Source organism: Homalodisca vitripennis, unplaced genomic scaffold, assembly GCF_021130785.1.
Source record: "Homalodisca vitripennis isolate AUS2020 unplaced genomic scaffold, UT_GWSS_2.1 ScUCBcl_8955;HRSCAF=17276, whole genome shotgun sequence".
NCBI lineage: Eukaryota > Metazoa > Arthropoda > Insecta > Hemiptera > Cicadellidae > Homalodisca > Homalodisca vitripennis.
Window position 1 is genome coordinate 1 of NW_025785075.1, and position 16,054 is coordinate 16,054.

At 35.6% G+C, this 16,054-nt stretch overlaps 1 long non-coding RNA gene and 1 pseudogene across 1 annotated transcript; both read left to right on the plus strand.

Moving 5' to 3' along the window:
• Positions 1-7,547: 7,547 nt before the first annotated feature.
• LOC124374542 lies at positions 7,548-10,465 on the plus strand (annotated as a pseudogene).
• A 9-nt stretch (positions 10,466-10,474) lies between these two features.
• LOC124374541 lies at positions 10,475-15,687 on the plus strand. The gene is made up of 2 exons (XR_006923570.1): positions 10,475-10,724; positions 15,625-15,687. It is a non-coding gene; the product is annotated as an uncharacterized LOC124374541 (long non-coding RNA).
• The last annotated feature ends 367 nt before the right edge of the window (positions 15,688-16,054 follow it).

A 16,054-nucleotide genomic window follows, 5' to 3' on the forward strand; every position in this document is an offset into this window, starting at 1 on the left:
TATTTTTGTCTTGACCTGAGCAATAACGTGGTATGACCTTTGTCCTGAGAGTTAAGAAAACATTCTGTTATAACTGCCAAAGCATTCTATTAAAAGCATCAAATGTGCTTTGGTTATGTAAAAAACAATTTATATTAAAATTTACTCTAAATTTACAACTTTATTATTAAGTACGTGGGGACTTTTGAAAATATTATAATTTAAAATTGTAAATATACACATGTTGTTAGCCCTGAAATTCACATGTGATATTGAATTTTGCTCCTCATTTACCTTTCAATAAGTTGTTGCTCGCCTTTCAGGATTAGTTCAAGTTTAGGAACTCACGGAGAAAAACGCTTTAGCTATTTATTATTATATATATATATGATATATATATATATATATATATATATATATATATATATATATACTAGGGAGTATATACCCTATCATATTATTCTTTCTCATTTATAAATAACGCCACTCCCCATAGACATGGGAATTACCCCATGAGGCTGTATATTCTGCTAAGCGTTCACCTTTAATGAAAAATTGTGAAAGCAAACTTAAAAAATGTAGTGGTGCATATTTGATAAAACTAAACTAAGATACAGGTAAGGGTACGTTTTGCATTTATTTCATTTTTTTTTAATAAAGAAACGCTCGTAAGAAAAATTAAATTTCATTATAAGTGCTTTCTCATTTGTAACTTTATGAACGGTCTTCTTTTCCCATTTTAGTGGTCTACCAAAAAAGCGGTTTTCTCGACAATATGTAAACAGCGTCCCAGAGTCTTCTCGCCAAGAATTCATCTTAAAAATTATTTCAATCTCCTTACACGTTGTTTATTTTTGGGAAGGTCCACTTAAAATACATAAAGCATTCAATTGTTACACCTCCTCTCTTCAAACGATTCGCCCCTTTTCCGTCATGTAAAATTGCATACTTATCAATATCACTGGGTCAATAAAAATTCAAATAGTTATTTATTTTGATTAGAATTTTGTATGAACCTTTTCATAAGTGTAAATTATCAGAAAAGTCGTGTAGTAGTCTATAGCCTGGCTTTCATTCCAATCCTTTCGCTTTCATGAGATATCGAAAAAGAGAAATGAATTCCGCTCATATCTCATTCAACAGACTCAGTTATGCAGGTCTTGCATGTTAACGTGTATAGTCTGCGCCCTTTCAGCAAGCTGTAGGCACTGCTTTCACGCCATTCTCCATCCGGCCTGTTGTCAAGGTCATGTGAAAGCAAAACACTTTCCCGAATTGGCGCTCAAATTTTGGCTCAAACTTTTTTGGATTACTCTAATACAATTTCTTACACAATCAGTATTTTATATTTTAAATCGTCTCCAATCCAAAATTCCAAAGAAGGATCTGCTGACAAGTTGCGTACACCTTGATGATGAGCTAGGTTGACGAATTTGGAAATGCTTGTCCAGATGTCACCACTCAGAAGCTACTTGAAAGTTCGTCGTCGAACGCAGATCCTGCCCTGCAGTGAGTAGTCAGGTGAGGCGAGAGCGGCCTGAATGTCGGCCGGAAGTGGTCCAGAGACCGGAAGTAGCCGGTAAGGTCACTTGCAACTTGAACAGCAGGCTATTTTTCAGGCTTTTTTTCCGAGAATACAGTTTGGTCCGAAATATCGTTTCCTTGTAACGGATTTAGTCGATAAGATAATGAATAGAGGAAACCTCAGCCACACTCAACTTCCCGTTGTTTAATGTAATGTGTTTTTGTTAACGTTTAATGTAATATGTCGTGCAAACATTGTTCCTGGTGTAATTCACTTTAGAACGCCTGAAAACTGGCTGTGTCTTGATTTTAGCTCCACAAGGACACTGTTAAACCTAAAAATACTTTTACGTTTTCATTTTCAATCGTAGCTTTATACGCATCCTAAAACATTTATAGCTTTTTATGTTTTTATTATTCATTAAAGAAATTTATACCTTTTTTTAAATATGTCGGTTGCATATTCAACACGTATGTAATGTACAAGAAAACCCCCAAAAAAAGTTTGGATGCGTATTTAAACATATATTTTTAATGTTTATATTTACAATAATTATACAAAGAAAAATAAGGTGTACAGTTTTCGAGTTTTAAACTCTAGAAATGACAATCGACATTATAATGTCGATCTAACACGCACGTGTTTGAATGTTCATATATAAATACTGCCACCACGTATTTATATACCATTTTCAAACAGAAAGAATTGTTGAATTCAATGGTGAAATTAGTTTTGTTGTTTTTGCAACAGTGATGTTACAGTGCCGTTATAAAACTTGCCAGAAGATCGTCTTCATCTACATTTTTTAATTATATTTAAAAAACTAATAAGAAATTTCATGCAGATTTTAAATAAAACATGAGTCAATATAAGTACTAATAAGAGTGTACGTGACAGTTTGAAGTTTTTGAGCAAAATCAGTTTTTTTGATTCGCAGTTAGTGAACGAACTTACCAATAATCAACTTCACCACATTCCTTGGTCCTTTTTACTACGCACAACTTTGTAAATTTCATCTTTGCTGGAAGATCCCTTCACTGTGCAATATGGAACAACTGTATACACCACTGTGTGACCGGTGGTATTGAAGACTATGAAGGCGCATCAGCGCTAGAGTACGCCAAAGAATTACTGCAATAAAACGCTGATTAAGCAATTAAATCTCTTTCCTGAATGGCCTCCTCTTTTTGTATATGCAACTCCTCGAAGGTTAACGACGCCAAAGTTCGTCGTAGATGCAATTCTCCACCAACATTTGATAGATGGAAAATTCAGATAGGCATGTGCAAAATTGGCAACGAAAGCACACAAATCCCAAACATATCAAGGGTAACTAAAGGACCTTGATATGCTTATAAAAATTTTTTTTTTTAATTCATTCTTTAGCATTTTAAGAATCATTTAAATACCAACAACACTACCACCACTTATTCTGGTTAACCTATCAGAAATTTCATGTTTTATATGAATTTATTCTTCCTTTACATCAACCTATACAAAATCAAAATTAGACTTGCTGTTACACTGAATTTTTGATTTTTTTTCTCTTCCTTTCCAACAATGCATTGCAAATAGTGGGTTTATTTATTTAAAGTTTTTAATTTATGAACACCTTTTGTACACCCCTCTGAACTTAGAATGCGTCCTAAAGTCAAACTGGATTAAGTAAACTGGAAATATTTTTAAAATTCCTGTTTCTATATGCAATTGTTTAAAACTTAGCAGGATATTTTTTAAATCCTGTTTACATGCGTCCGGATATAATTTATCACTTAGGGAGTTGGGTCGCAAACTTTGAAATGTTGCATGCATCTTTTTGTTACACGAGCAACGTCGATTTTGATGACGGAGCATGTACCTCGTTCTATCCTTACAGCAAAGCATATAGATTGTAACAAGACAACACGTGGTCTAGCCCTAGCGTACTTCCAACCTTGTACCTTCTTTTCTATTTGAGCAACATCGATTTCGATGATGGAGCATGTACCTCGATTCTAACCCTTACAGCAAAGCATGTATAGATTGTAACAAACAACACGTGTTATAGCGTAGTCCTACCTTGTACCTTCTTTTCTATTTCAGCAACATCGATTTCGATGATGGAAGCATGTACCTCGTTCTACCCTTACAGCAAAGCATGTAGATTGTAACAAACAACACGTGGTATAGCATAGTCTTACCTTGTACCTTCTTTTCTATTTCAGCAACATCGATTTCGATGATGGAGCATGTACCTCGTTCTACCCTTACAGCAAAGCATGTAGATTGTAACAAAACAAACCACGTGGTATAGCGTAGTCCTACCTTGTACCTTCTTTTCTATTTCAGCAACATCGATTTCGATGATGGAGCATGTACCCTCGTTCTACCCTTACAGCAAAGCATGTAGATTGTAACAAACAACACATGGTATAGCGTAGTCCTACCTTGTACCTTCTTTTCTATTTCAGCAACATCGATTTCGATGACGAAGCGTGTACCTCGTTCTAACCTTACAGCATATCATATAGATTGTAACAAGACAACACGTGGTCTCGCCCTAGCGTACTTCCAACCTTGTACCTTCTTTTCTATTTCAGCAACATCGATTTCGATGATGGAGCATGGTACCTCGTTCTAACCTTACAGCATATCATATAGATTGTAACAAGACAACACGTGGTCTCGCCCTAGCGTACTTCCAACCTTGTACCTTCTTTCTATTTGGGCAACATCGATGTAACAAGACAACACGTGGTCTCGCCCTAGCGTACTTCCAACCTTGTACCTTCTTTCTATTTCAGCAACATCGATTTCGATGATGGAGCATGTACCTCGTTCTACCCTTACAGCAAAGCATGTAGATTGTAACAAACAACACGTGTTATAGCGTAGTCCTAACCTTTGTACCTTCTTTTTCTATTTCAGCAACATCGATTTCGATGACGAAGCATGTACCTCATTCTAACCTTACAGCATTATCATAGATTGTAACAAGACAACACGTGGTCTAGCCCTAGCGTACTTCCAACCTTGTACCTTCTTTTCTATTTCAGCAACATCGATTTCGATGATGGAGCATGTACCTCGTTCTACCCTTACAGCATATCATAGATTGTAACAAGACAACACGTGGTCTAGCCCTAGCGTACTTCCAACCTTTTTCTATTTCAGCAACATCGATTTCGATGATGGAGCGTGTACCTCGTTCTACCCTTACAGCAAAGCATGTAGATTGTAACAAGACAACACGTGGTCTAGCCCTAGCGTACTCTTACATTGTTTAATAATGTCAAATGTTATGAATCTATTCCTATTTTATATAATAAAATAACACCAATCAGATTAACCCGGTCGGTTTATTAATCAATTCTATCCAATAAATAATTCAGAAACAGTCCACACCAATTCGCGATTTTTAAATGTTCACATCTTCTTTAATATAAATATTTGTTTGGGTTTTAAAAATTCTACGCAATCTTAACTTTGTTTGATGTTCTTAGTAAGATAAGATAGATAATACATGAGGATATTATATATGTGACACTAGAGCGACCTTCGTTCTCAGTCCAACTGCTCGCGCTCGTATTGACTCATCTCCTGCACCACTTTGGGTTTGTGACATATGAGGTTGCTCTGACATGACGAACGCCAAGGAAGCCTCAATATAGTACAGTTGGGAATGGTTGTAACAATACCAGTGTTAAGCCCAGGCGAATACATCTCTACACAAGCGTTGTTATCTGTAAGTTTGATTCTCTATTTGCTGTATAATACCGTTGATTTGTAATTTTACAAGTTTTTAGTTATGTGATGATTTTCTTTTTGCGTTTTGAAGCAACACTTTTTTCTGAATAACTTAGATGAGTTTGTTAAAATCCGGCAAAATCATTAGTAAAAGGATAGAGTTTTTGCATAAAGTTGTTTTCGACAGTTTTTCAGTTCGCTCCAAAGAAAGTAAATAACACAACGCTTAGCCGGTTTCTAGCTAAAATAGTTTCCAAGAGAGTTACAATATAATTTGCATCTCTTAATAAAGAATGGTGAGCTATTTGGTGTAAGACTTACATTTGTTGGGTCTTTTAATTTTAAAAGAAACGTAGGCGTTGTAGAGGTAAAATATGAATTTATTATGTCAGATTTTAGGCACCTCCTTTTGTCTGAGTTTATAAAAAATCCTCGGAAGAACTTTAAGGCTGGGCTTCGGATAATGAGGCTTTATGTAGAGTTTTATTATTCGGAACATTAAATGTAACATTGTTTAAGGCTGTAAAAAAAAATTAGAATATAAAACTTGTGGTTATGAACCATTGTTATTATTTTATAATTGAAAGTCGTTTTCAAATATCCGAACAAATTTAAACTGAAACCTTTTTCGATGGTAATTTTGTCTTTACTTATTATTAGGCTAATTTTTATTTTATTTTCTAATTTTTTAGTAGGTAAGGTAATAAGGTTACTGCGTTTACACGATGTATGGAGTAGTCCTGATTACAGTGAGTAGGAAGAGGGTGAAAAATTTAGGGGTCCTGTAAAAATAAAAGATTACACTAAAAACTAAGGCCGACCCTGAGATGGTGGTACATACTCGTACAAGTCTAGAGTATCACCTCTACCGAACCGTACGTCGGATGCATCAAGAGAACGCCCAGGAGTTATCTAATTTACATCTTTATTTAGAAATAGAACATCTTCCTTCACAATCCTGCATCTTCCTGCAACGATTCTTACCTTATCATCTAACTGAACTGTTCCAAATTACTTCCTCACTTTGAGGGCTTCCTAGTCACAAGTTTGTATTAATATTATCTGAATGTGCTCTTCGAAGATAAATAACGAGGACGACCTTTTTTCGACAGTTCTTGATCCCTTGGTCCGTCAGTTCGGTCACTCAAATTTAACAAGAAGTAAGGGGTAAAGTTAGGGGATGGGAAGGATTCTAATCCACAGATATGATCCCTCCAAACTTTATTGTCTGTGTCATATAAAGAGCCAATTGGTAATTGGCCTTTCTCAGACTTCTGTGTTGCCATCAATGATGAAGCTATCTATAACAGCACATGATTAGCAAACGTTGGGACCTCAGGATTCCAAAACGTCTCCAAAATGTTTCAGGACCCTGTTCAGTCAAAGATGATTAACAATCATGGTTACACAAATGTTGGTTATAAATCCAATTTCTCCATCTTGACGTCAGAAATCTTTTAGAATTACTGTCTAATTGTATGATCTGCAGATGCTACATTAGCGTATTATTTCAAGATGCAACTAGGCCTACGCACAGGCAGATTGGCCATGTAGGCTTTCCAGCATTGTCATAAGTTATTTATTGTGCTATTCGTTACGCTTATCTTACATATTCTTCTATATATAAGCTGCTGTATACATAATAATATTTAATCTAAGAAAGGATTGTGTAATATATATATATATATATATATACAACTGGTATAATATTTTCTAAACGATAACAGATAAATGAACAAGATTTGGTACATCAATACTACACATAAAAATCTACTTTTTGAAGGAACTATCAGTTTTCTGTAATATCGATCGAAATCAACTTCGTTGAGTTCGTGCACCAAATGAACTTTATAAGGCTTAAAATTAGACCCTTTCAGAATCTTTTTAACAGACGTAACAGAGATGTCCATGAGTTTGTGTTGCTGAGCCTAGGGACTCTTGCGTATTTTCTCCCTACAGTTGTTCTATACTTGCTCTAGTACTTTTATATTTATATTTATATACAAAATTCAATGTTTTTGGTTATTTAAACACATATGTGAAAGAAAACGGCCAAATACGAAATAATTGAATCGTAAAAAGTGAGGGCTCTGTGGTGTAATGGTAGCACATTCACCCGGCAAGTGAGAGATCCGGGTTCGAGTCCCGGCGGAGCAAGTACTTTTTGCGATTCAATGTTTTATTGAAATAAATTAAATTCGGCTATTGCCATTATACAAATTTAATGAATAATATATATATATAATATATATATATATTGCTGGAACATACGTTATTCATTCATTCATTCAGTTTAACTCAGGTATTTCTCTTTCAGTGAACATCGTGTATTTAATATGCGGTGCGATCTACGCGTGGTCGTCACCAGTTCTGGTGAAGCTCAAATTATCCGACTCAGATGCCAGTACAATAGCTTCCACATTATCTCTGGGTGCCATGGCGGGGCCCTTTAATTTCTGGGGCTCTTGTGGACAGATTGGGCCGCAAGGGGACTGTGGCCCTCAATATGGGGTTCATGACCGGCTCTTGCCTTTTGCTAACGGCTACCAGAGATGTCATGCTCCTTTCTGTGGGCAGATTCATGTCTGGGGTCTCTTGGGGCATTTCCTTCTCCTCAATTCCCTTGTACATCGCGGAGATCTCTGAGGTAATGTCCAGTATTATGTAAGTCTGTACTTGATGATGAAATGATGAAGGATCTATAAGTTAATCAAAATAAAGTGGTCCAAAACTAAACCGAACGTGTGTTTAACCACTTGATTAGATGTATTTCAAAAACCCAGAAATATACATATTAGTTTTTAATGTTCGCCTGTCATAGCGATAACTTCTATGACGGTTCTTATCAATTTATTGTGTTTATGCAAATTTTGGAATCTAGTAATCTTGCTAGAACAATCAACTTTGTCAGCAAGAACGAGTTACAATTTAAGTCTAGTAAAAACTATCTCAAACTGCAGCGTTAAACTTGATTTCAATTTTATTTCAGAAAGTGATTTTTGTCTTCAGGAAAACTCTATTTTTATGGTTTCACCATTCTCTTTATACACAGCATATCATTTTACAATAACGACATAGTAAAACATGATTCTGTGTGTATAATTTACTTTAAAAAAAAGCGCTGATTATGTTTACTGAGAACGGTTCAACAATTCAACTTTACCTGTCCATGAATTGAATTCAAAGATTACAATCTATTCCAGGATTCCGTGCGAGGAGTTCTGAACACAGCAATGATTATCTCCATAGCTACTAGAACTTTATCTATCCATGCATTGAATCCAAAGAGTACAATCTATTCCAGGATTCCGTGCGAGGAGTTTTGAACACAGCAATTATTATCTCCATAGCTACTGGAACTTTATCTATCCATGAATTGAATCCAGAGTACAATCTATTCCAGGATTCCGTGCGAGGAGTTCTGAACACAGCATTGATTATCTCCGTGGCTACTGGGAGCCTGTTCATGTACGCCGTTGGACCGTTTGTCAGCTACGCAGTTCTCCACTACATCTTGGTCGGCCTCTGTATATTCTTCTTCTTCCTGTTTCCATTGCTGCCAAACTCTCCTTACGCTCTAGTCATGAACAACCAAACAGTTCGTGCAAGAGACACGCTTTCTTGGCTCAGGGAGAACAGGTCTCCGTCATACGTAGAAAATGAACTTCAGGCCATACAGGTAAACCATTACCTGTATTTTTCTATAATGTGCAATATAGGCTATTTTATAGCCGCGGCTTCGCGCCCGCAATTTCCAAGCGACATTCCGTGTATTTGTTTGAAAAACTCTCACGATTTCAGTAACACTTGAACTATTTCTGATTAATGTAGAGGAACTCCAAAGCCTAAGTTCATAGTTTTCATAGTGAAATTACATGTGGTGTACTATGATATACTTGTGGTGGAATTAGTCATATATAATGCGTCAGGTACCCATTTTTCATGATTAAGAGGACAAGAGGTTGAGCAAAATTGTGATTAATTCTTATTTAATGGTTTGCCCTTCTAATTCAAATGTATCATATTTCAAACGCAAAATTGGAGTTTGCTATTTTACCCTGAGAAACAATAAATAAATATATACATACATGATACAGTAAATTTCTTACTTCCCATTCCATATGGTCGTACTGACATAATACTATGTTTACAAATAACAGTTGTATGCATTTAACCGGCTCGGCTCTATGAACTCACATTACAGAACTTTACAGACCAAAATACGATATTTTTCTTCTTGAAATACCAGCGGGGCGTAGCCTGAAAGAATTTACAAGATAAGAATAGGCCTATGTTCATCCCAGGGAACTTGGGAATGTCCATTTAAAATTTCAGTACAACAGGTTGAATAATTTTAGCGTGAAAGCATAACAAACTTACTTTAGAATTTATAATATTATTAGGATTAGGATTATTTGTGAATAGTTTTCAATCAAGGTAGCAATATAATTGTAGGAGAATAGAAATAAAATATTTAATGGGGGCAATGTAAGAGTGAAGTGTAGGTTTGGTAATATATAAATACTGATATAATTCCTAGACTGGACCGAGGAAATAGTATGATATTTTGAACATGGATTGGGAAGCGAGAACTTAACTGTATTGTATTATCTTTACATATGTATGGCAACCGTCATACTGTAAGTATTGAAACGTGTTAGTATTATCGATGCTAATTTTAGTTATTAATTTTCAACAACAATATCTATATTCATACAATTTAGAAAACTATATTTTTTTGTTCCAACCTCATTACAAAATTATATAAAGATCTATTTATATTGTTTCTCAGGGCAAAATAACAAACTCCAATTTTGCGTTGGAAATATAATTAATTTGAACTAGAAGTGCAAAACCTAAAATAAGAATTACTCACAATTTTGCTTAAACTTTTGGTTCTCTTGATCAATATACGCTGTAAAATGGATATGATATATGACTAAATCCACTTTAAAAATATCACAGGACCCTATCAAATCACATCACAAGTGCTTTCACTATGAAAACAATGGACTTAGACTTTGGAGTTCCTCTACATGGATCTAAAATAGTTCAAGTGTTACTGAAATCGTGGGAGCTATTCAAACAAATACACAGAACGTTGCATAGAAATTGTGGGCGATGCCACGGGTATTATATAACTTCATAGTAAAAATATTGAATCTCTGACTTGTTACATTGCAGAAATACATATCTGAGAACCAGACGAATTCAGTTTCTGTTATGGACTTGTTCACATCGCAAAGGAAACCGTCGTGCCCTGACGACCATTTGTACTCTTCTCACCTTACAGCAGCTCTGTGGTGTAACCATTGTGCTCTTCTACATGCAGAACATCTTTGAGATGACTGGAGCAGATCTTTCCAGTAGCACTTCTTCTTTGATCCTGGGTCTTGTCAAATTTGCCGCTGGGTTTGTGTGTCCCATTGCTGTAAAGTCTTATGGGTACAAGAAGCCCTTGATAGTATCACTATGTGGTACTACTTTAGGAATGGTAAGTTTGTGCAGTTGAATATTGTTAATTATTATTTTTTAAATAATTAGATCAATAATTATGACTGGTTTATCTCAAGATTAGATTAGTAAGTAAACAAAGCAACTCAACTGAATGCCTAGACTATACAGATGTGTGTTCCCCTCTAGACATTGATTTGTGAGCTCAAAAAACATAAAAAAATTATGAGAATAAAAGTTACAATGAAAGAGTAATGTTTCCACTTACAAGATCTTTTAGAGATTATGACTGGACGTACCCTGCTTCTGTATCTAAAAAAATTCTTGCTTGTACTGTGGTTTCTACTGCAAATATTTATCAGTTATCAAAGGCATCGTCGGTGGTAAATACTAGAGCAAACTTAACAGATGATTGCCAGTCCTTTAAATTTACTTGAATGTTGATTTTGAATTGCTAATAACATTAATAGGTCTTGAATTTCAATTCAGAATACATATTTCCGAAACAGACAATATTTTTCTTCCTGTCAATCCCTATTTTAATTCCCAGCTTTCACAATCTTAAAGTTTCGTCTTTGTTTGAAATCTTTTTTTGGTCATCAGTATAAATTACTATATCACTATCTTCCTTCCTCTTCAGATTGTATTGTAAGGTTTTGATGCATATTTGTCACTTAAAATGCAAAACGCTTAAAATCCCACTGGGTTTTTTTTTTGTCTCTTCCTATGTCTGGCTTCATCTCAGCATTTTTTTTCTCTTATCTGTACTATGCTAACAGAGTGTTAATTATCTTCTTCACTAAATCTGTTCCAGTAGCAATTGTTTTTAACTTGATTTTAAATTGTTTGTAAATGTTTTTTCTTCATTTTATAACTTTCTTCTCATGGACTCCATAGTAAACTATTTTGTTCGTATAACAATATCAATAGAAGAGTTTTCTTCTTTGTCTGAAACCTGTTTTTTACTCATAGTAATCATAACCATAGTACGATGTACATACAACAAACAATTTTCAGCAAAAAACAGACTGCAATGTCTTCAACACAAGGGTTTCTTCACCGAACTCAGCAAAGTTTTGCGCACAAGGTGCGCATTCTGGGCGAACAAATATGGCACCTCACTACCCCCAATAGAGTTTATCAAGGCTTCCACACTTATTGAACATAAAACATTCGCCAGTGAACAATAAAACGTTCACTGGCGGTTTTTGTTGAACAATGTTCGTCCATTATGGATACACTTTTACGATATTACCTAGAACATAGATTTTGTGGGCTTCAATCCTATGATGTATCCTGTCACAGTCTCCGATTCTCTCTGAAGAGGCCCAGTTCAGTCTTTAGGCCTCCGTCTCTACTTAGACATCCCAAGAGGTACAAAATGCCCTTGATTTGTGGTATTCTGGAGTGCGTGTACTTCTGAAATCAGTATTGCTGTAGGATTTGTGGATCTTCCTAATTTGCTTACAGTGACAGTAATGGAAATGAAATTCCATAGTTACATTTTACATACAAGTAAAAGTATGGATACAGGAGAGGAATAGTTACTACGGAAAATCAACGCTATTCATATATACTGCCCTTGCTTCATTTACTCCCTTCTAAGGATACGTTTGTGGGTAGATTAGTTATCTGAACCATTAGGTTCCACATATCTGGTGTATTGAAAGATCTGACAAGTCAAAAGCCACGTGAAAATTGAAACGTAGTGAAAGACAGAAAGAACAGAGATACAGTAAGTCAACTAGAGTGCTTGAAAATAAAACATGAAATCTCAAACTCTCCTACCCACATTCCCAATTACTTGAATAAATCTTTTGGTACTACAACAATTGCTGATAGCACACTTTTCAACAATCGAACGAAGAACAGTTAACACACAGAATAGAACCAAACCACTATCTCAAATATCAAAAACTAATTTTTCATGAAGGAAATGAACAAGAAATTAAAAACATCATATATACATTAAAACAGAAAATACAGGAGAGAATGGGGTTCTCTTAAAAAATTGCTCAAACATAGCAAAGATGAAATCATTACCCAAAAGAAACTTTTCCCGGCTAAAACTTGCAAACATTTACCAAAATACATAATGGAGCATCTGATGAAGCTACTAGTTAACGGCCAATTCCAATTCCACATTTTCCAAAATCCAATAGTCCTAATCAGATTGCTGGACCACCTCAAACAGTACTAAGACAACACAGTTGTACGAAATTCAGGTCGACAACAACTGCAATTGTTAAAATAATTTAAGCCATCATTAACAAACTGGAATAAGGACATATAGCTACAAGTATATACCTGGACTTTAGCAAAGGATTTGAGTGTTTAGATTTGAAACCTCATTAGAAAAAGCTGCAAACTCTGGGAATAAATGATAAGAAAATAGATTGGTTCAAAAGCTGTTTAAGCAACAGAAAATAGATAGAACTTACCCAAACTACAAATAATACTATGACAAAAGTAAAATCCGAACAACTATTAGTGAGCAATGGAGTGCCAGAAGGCTCTGTTCTCGTGCCAGACTTGTATATACTCAACCAATGATTGCTCAAAATACCCTCAATAATGGACAGAAAGTAAGGCAAGTGCACTCAACAACTCATTCCCCATTTTGTTCTTTAAAAAGTTCTTGACCCTGTTGAGAATGATATTTCAACAGTTCATGTCAGTAACACTGAATTCTTTAAGTAAAAATAATCATTTGCTAAAAAAGTAATTGAAAATTTGGGGGGGAGTCTGGACCCCTTGGACTCCCTCGCCGGCTATGTTTTTTGGTACTGAAGTATCCATGACAGCATACTACTCTTTGTTTGTATACCACTTGAGGTATGATTTAATAGTCTTGAGATGGATAACGATCTCAAGTCTTTAAAGGGTGCTCGTTATACAAAAGACGACAATTAGAGCTCTAAAAGGACTAGCCCAATGGACACTTGCCAGGCAGCTTTCAAGGCAGTGGCGTAGCAAAGGGGGGGCAGCGGGGGCGGTGACCGGGTGTCACTTTTTTACTTTCTCTCAACTTTAAGAACAATGTACAAACAAACAAAAATCGCTGGCACAAAAGTTTTCTTTTTTGGGAATTCCTCCACTAGCACTAGCTCAGCTCTATGTATAATTCGGGATTCCAGCAATAGAGCCTGCTGCTGTCGTGGGGAATTCCCCGTCCCATACTCACGATTTTTGACGTTTCAGTTGCAACATTTCTCACTTGTTTCGTGAAGTGTGTTGTTGCGTGTCCGTAGCTTTATGTTAGAGGAGTTTCAGTAAATTAAAACTAATAAAAAACTATTTGCGTGCATCAATGACCCAATCGCACCTTAGCAATCTGGGTATACTCGAACACGAGGCAATAAAAAATATAAAGTTTGAGGAAGTTATTGCTGAGTTTTGCAGCTGTCAAAGCTAGAAAGAAGAAAATTCCTTTTCTGTAGGTACTAGTTATTATTGTTTTTGCTATTTCTTCAATATTATAAATAATAAATCATCCATGACCTTTATAATATAAAATTTATTGCTTTTTACTTTTGATGGGATGTCACCACCAACTTCCGCACCGGATGCCACCCAAGGTAGCTACGCCACTGCTTCAAGGAACTGAGAATCCTGACTGTTGTAGCAATCTACATTCAAGAGACAATCCTCTTACCTACAAAAACAGGGCAAGCAACTGATAGTCACAACTACAACACCAGACACAAGAAAGTAACTTCCTCTTACATCAACATCATCTCAGCCTATTTGAGAAAAAACCTTCGTATCAGGAGCAATGTTCCTCGACATTCTACCCGAATCCCTAAGAGGATTGCCAGAGACGACCTTCAAAACTTCCTTAAGACACTGGCTACTGGAGTGTTAAACCTACACTATCAAAGAGTTTCTTCAATAATTTAACAAAACACTGACATGGACACAAATTGTAACATAAACATCATATAACCATGGGATCACTTCTGGCTGGTTTATACCTTCCAGTTGAACCTACTACTGAGCACAGCAAAAACCAATGTGTCACTTAAATCTGGGCAACTTTATGGATGTGTAGTAGTGGTACATAACTAACCGGAAATGTCAAGATTCTGGGGTGCAAGGGCAATTCGATAGGTCTAGTATACTGCGGGAGATTACTGTTGGAGTTTGTTGGGGTTCGTTCTCTAACTATCAGAGGTTCTTGCTAGCCTCAACAAAGGTGTTGCCTGCTTTGCCTGGAGAGGCTAGTTCAGAGCTGGCCTCCCCTTCTTCTGGAAGGACATGACTTTGAGATTAGTGCCCTAATTCTTCCTCATGGATCTCGACAGGAGGCGGCCCCTACCCCCTAACCTTACCCATCTTGAATATCCTGTCACTCCGGAAGCAGCGCTAAGATTATTACAGGACTAAGTGCAATTTATAAGCTTCATATTCTAATCATTCTGCAATAAGGATAGTCAACCTCTACATCAACCTCAGCATCCTTAAGGACAATAGACCATTATGTCTGATCAATACTTATGACTCATATTCTTGTCCCAAGAGGCATCTGACCTCTTGTGTTCTCCTTGCCTGAGGGAATCTAGAACTTTATCTCACTCTAGTCTTCTCTGGAAAACTGGATTACCAAGTTCACAACGTGCTCTTGATCCCAAGGATTTCTGCTCTTTAAGAACCTTATTTTTCTTAAGATCTCTGTGCATAACTTAACATTTTAATCATCGCAAATACAATATTATTTTCATGAAAGGTATATTGTTTGGTAATCTCCTGGCATTCTCCAGAAATGATAACTTTGGTGAGTTAATTGTACAAGTTGTGCTATAAACCTTTAATTTTAGTTGAGATGCATGTATTTGGTATATTACATACTACCAAAATTTCATCAGCTAAGTGTTTATTAATTTGTTAAATTTATGGAAAGTTCATAATATTTAATACTCTGTCTATATTAATTTTTACAGGGAGGTCTTGGAGTATACTTTTGGCTAAAATGTAACAATTTTAATGTCGATTCTCTTAGTTGGCTACCATTGCTCAGTTTGATTATCTATGTTTTCTCTTACGTTAGTGGTGAGTATTTTAGTATTAATTTATTAAATTTATGTAATTTTTTAACTATTATAGGTATTAACAAGTAATATTTTGGTCTCGCAATATTTTTATCGGAACTGTTTCTACTACATTTGATTAACTTGGATTTGTTTTTCCTATTTATTGCCTATAAAATTTTACAGGCAGATTTAAAGTCTCGTTTTGATCTTGGTCAACTTAAGTTATAACAATCAATATATTGCTATAAATTAACCCTTGTGGCACTGGGTCTATTACCCTTGAGGACAAACCTTTCATGATGTACAGTGATGATGTACGATTACGTTAGCTTAATATCGA